Source organism: Octodon degus, unplaced genomic scaffold (genome assembly GCF_000260255.1).
Source record: "Octodon degus isolate 3935 unplaced genomic scaffold, OctDeg1.0 scaffold00353, whole genome shotgun sequence".
In the NCBI taxonomy this organism is placed as follows: domain Eukaryota; kingdom Metazoa; phylum Chordata; class Mammalia; order Rodentia; family Octodontidae; genus Octodon; species Octodon degus.
Genome location: NW_004524929.1, coordinates 431,940 through 436,394, shown reverse-complemented (window position 1 = coordinate 436,394; position 4,455 = coordinate 431,940). Strand labels below are relative to the sequence as shown.

The 4,455-nt window shown below is 42.0% G+C and overlaps 1 protein-coding gene across 1 annotated transcript in view; it reads left to right on the top strand.

The window, feature by feature from the left end:
* Nucleotides 1-18: 18 nt before the first annotated feature.
* Atp7a (ATPase copper transporting alpha) overlaps nucleotides 19-4,455 on the top strand; it is a 173,366-nt gene continuing 168,929 nt past the window's right edge. The window contains exon 1 of the mRNA XM_004648103.3: nucleotides 19-158. The gene's annotated coding sequence lies outside the window, so the exon portion shown is untranslated. The remainder of the gene's footprint in view (nucleotides 159-4,455) is intronic.

Genomic DNA, 4,455 nt, shown 5'->3' with positions numbered 1-4,455 from the left:
CCGCCACTGCCACCACCGCCACAGCTGGCACAACCTCTGCCGCCGCCGCTGCTACGGTGTCTCCTCGGAGTGTGTGAGCTTGGAGGCTTCGTGGGTGGATTTACAGCTGCCGCCCTCCGCGTCGCTACGGAGGTTGAACCATAGGAAAAAAAACCCAGGTAAATGCTACAGCGGCTTCCTGTAGTCCCCTTCCACTGGAGAGCCGGTTTTGTGCTGTAAGCTTGTACTACAAGTGTGGTGAGAAGGTCGCGTTAATCTGGGGCAATCTCCAAACTCTTACTTCACAACTCAGATATTTACCACAGTTCTATTTTACCTTCCCTCTTGTAGTGGGGGAGAGATTAGGTCCTGACGCAGGTTGCTTTCTTGTAAGGTCCCAGGGAAAGTATCGAGGTCAGTCCTGGCCTATGTTAATTGAGGGAACGAAAAGGTCTGTGCACTGTGTTAGGAGTCACGTGGACTGGGGTCTTTGCTTAGTGACATCTCTTTAGACTTGGGAAACCAGTGTTGCTAGATCACCATTTCTGATAAAATAATTTTTGAAAAGGTATTTGGCTTGTGTCGCTGTGAGCATAAGCTAAATTGAGAGAGCCTTCCTGTTTCCACTTCGATTTGTTCACTGTGCACACTTTTGAGTTACTCTTCATCTTTGTCCCACCCTGTGGCCTCTCTTGTGCTCAGGATTGGATTCAGGACCTCAATCATGTTAGGGCAGACACTGAGGTTATCTTAAGCACCAACACTTTTTTTTTTAACGTTTTACAGACAGTATTTTTCCAGGATCTAAACTTTATTTTCATAATCTCCTTCACCTACAGTAATATGGCTTTGTATCGAGATAATGTGTTACAATATTGAATTAGGTGATACTGAAGTATAGGAAGTATGGCGTGGTACACACAAGCCTTACACAGAGTTCTGGGCTTCAAAAGGGCAATTAAATTAGTCAGAATCAGCTATGAAGGACAATGAGTCTAGCAGCTCCACTAATTGAATTACCAGGTTGTTTAGTTCATCCTTTATTTTTTTATTAAGTTTATTGGTACATTTTAGGTAGATGTAATGATCCCATTTGTTATAGGGAATTTGTACCTGACATAACTTGACAATTTTACCCTTTTTCATTCCCCTAAGCTCCTTTCAGCCTATTTCATCCTTTCTTTAAGGTTTTTTTTTTTTGGTTTGTTTTTAAGACAGTCTTGCTGTGTAGCTCAGGTTGGCCTCAAATTCTTGGGGTCCTCCTTTCTCAGTCTCCTTGAATGCTAGGTTTACAGGTGTGCCCTACCATGCCTGGCTTTGAAAAGTTATTTATTTATTTGAGACACAGTCTCACACTTTGTAGGCTGGCCTGAAATTCAACAATCCCTCCTGCCTCAGCTTCCCAAGTGCCAGGATTACAGATCCATCCCACCACATCTGATTTAAAGGTTATTTTGAATGGAGATTTCATTTTTTAATTTTTATTTTATGTATTTGTTACTTTATTTATTTTTTGAGAAACCAGGGATTAAACTCAGGCCCTTGTCCTTGCCAGGCAAGTGCTTATTCTACTGAGCTATCTCCCCAGCCCCTGTTATTTTATTTTATTTTTTTTTAATTTTATTTATTTGTGTGTGTGTGTGTGTGTGGCCAGCTCAGCCCACCAGGGGGCGGGGCTGGCTGGCATGTGGTGCTGGGGGATTGAACCGTGGTCCCTGTGCTTCGCTAAGCTTGTTCTAAGTAGGTGCTTTAGACCACTGAACCATCTCACCATCCCCCCTGTTATTTTTTGATACAGGGTCTCACTATGTATTTCAAGCTAAGTAATGACTTGAAACAGTTCCTTGTTTTGAAAAACTTGTATGTACTACAGGGTCTTGCTACACAGATCAGACTTGTAGTGATCCTCCTGTTTACAGCCTCCCAAGTGCTGGGATCACAGGCATGTGCCATTGCGTCCAGTCTCAATCACTGGCTGGCACGGCAGGCCTGGGGATCCAACTCCCAGCCCCTGTGTCTGCCTAAGCAGGTGCTTTAATCCGCTGAGCTATTTGGCCAGTCCTTCCTTTTTCTTTTTTGTTTGCGGAACTGGGGATTGAACTCAGGCCCTTGCGCTTGCCAGGCAAGCACTTATTCTATTGAGTCATCTCCCGGCCCCTTCCTTTTTCTTTTTCTTTTTTTCCTTTTTTTTTTTTGACTCTGATAATGTATTAGGAAAGACAGATATGATCGCTTAGTCATTGTTTATCCCAGTAAGTATTAGAAATAGGAAGTGTTATGAGAACACAAGGAAGGGAGCATTTGAGCTGAGTCTTGAAAAATGGTTGGAATTTAGCTTTGTAGCAATGAGGGAAGACAAGGACAGTCCAGGTAGAAATAATGTGAACAGAGGAGAGCTGGAGAGATGGATGGAGGACATCCAATAATATGTCAACATCTTCCAAGATGTTACTGACTAAAAGAAAAAAATTACAATACAGGACTGGGTAGCTAACTCACTGGTAGAGCACTTGTTTAGCATGAGTGTGGTTCTGGATTTGCTTTCCAGGACTACAAAAAAAATTATAGAACTGCTTATCTTACAGCCAATGATTTCAGCCATTAAATAGCCTATATACTGTATAGAAGAAATAATGGAAATGACAAATACAGTTTTTTTGGGTTTTTTTTTGGCGGAACCGGGGATTGAACTCAGGCCCTTGTGCTTGCCAGGGAAACGCTTATTCTACTGAGCCATCTCCCTGGCCCCTACTTTTTTTTTTGACAAACACAGTGTTAATAATGAGGTTTAATTCTGGTGTAAACCACAGTCTAAAAGATGCAGAAAAGACAGTGGTGTCTAGGGGCTAAGAGGCTGAGGCAGGAGAATGTATTGTGTCCAACAGTCTGAGGCCAGCCTGCCTAACGTGGCAAGCCGTTGGAGATGGGGAGAGAGAGAGAGAGAGAGAGAGAGAGAGAGAGAGAGAGAGACAGACAGACAGACAGACAGAGACAGACAGACAGAGGCAGAGACAGACAGAGTGCGAGCGAGTCCACAGATTTTCTGTCCTTATTTCTTTTTGCTATGCTTGGTCTCACATAATTCTGATTTGACTGTTGTACTTTTTATTTGAAATCATTTGACTGGGAGTGCTGGAGATTGAGTGTAAGGCCTGGCAAGCACTTTACCACTGAGCTACCATCTCTAGCCTTATTTATTTATTTATTTATTTATTTATTGTCTCACTTTGTAGTGTAGGCTGGCCTTGAACTAACTGTATAGCCCATGCTGTTATTTACATAGAATGAGCCTTATTTTGACCAATCAATGATTTCTTCCATTTCAATATTAAATAAAATCCGAAAGGTACAGTAAATAGTGTGAAAGGGAAAAAATTGTTATTATCTGTCTTAGCTCATGTTATGACATATAGTGTTTACATTAATTGGGGTTATCAGGTTCTTTTTTTTTAAAATATTTATTTATTTATTTTGTGTGTGTGTGGCCAGCTCAGCCCACCAGGGGGCGGGGCGGGCTGGCTGGCATGTGGTGCTGGGGATCGAAATGCGGTCCCTGTGCTTTGTTTAGCTTAGCTTGTTCTAAGTAGGTGCTTTAGACCACTGCGCCATCTCACCAGCCCCCTCAGGTTCTTGACATATCTTTACTCTTCCTTCCCCTCCTCCTCACCCCTTACCCTTGTTCCCTTGGACTAGTTTCTTACTGCAGGAGATCTGGCTCTGTGTCCCTTTCTATCCATCTTTTATAATTTTCTTTGTATTTTGCCTCACTCAAATGAGGAATACCATATGGTATTTAAGCTTATTTTTTTTTTCTTATTCTTGTGTCTTTTTAAAAAATTTATTACCCTTTAAAAAAAACACCTCGGGGCCGGAGAGATGGCTCAGTGGAATAAGCGCTTCCCTGGCAAGCGCAAGGGCCTGAGTTCAATCCCCGGTCCCGCAAAAAAAAAAAAAAAAAAAAAGAACACCTTTACTTGAGAGACATTATGGTAATAAATGGTATGTCATGACAAGAAGTACATATTTAGAAGACCAGGATGGCAAGCACTCCAAGCGTGACCCCTCTATTACACATCACCATCCTCAGTGCAGCCGCCTGGCTCATGGGCACCAGCATATACAGTTAGGGTGAGAATCTCACCAGCCAACTGCTAGTCTCAAAAACCTGCTGATATACCCCAGGATCACTGCCTCACCCATCTCATGCGTTTCCCCCTGTCATGTTTCCCAGCTTTTTTCCTTGCCATTCCTCATTGTCCAATCAAGTTCTCGTTTTCCTTTTATATGTGTTGTTACTTTCTATATATAATTCCTCTTTTAAGTTCTTATACTAGGAAGACAATACGATATTTACAGATGTGGGTCTGGTTTATTTCACTTATAAGAATATCTTCAAGTGGCATATTTAAGCTTATGTATCGTTTTCACTCATTATATTTTCAGGTACATCCATATTCCTACCAATGTGTTATTTTT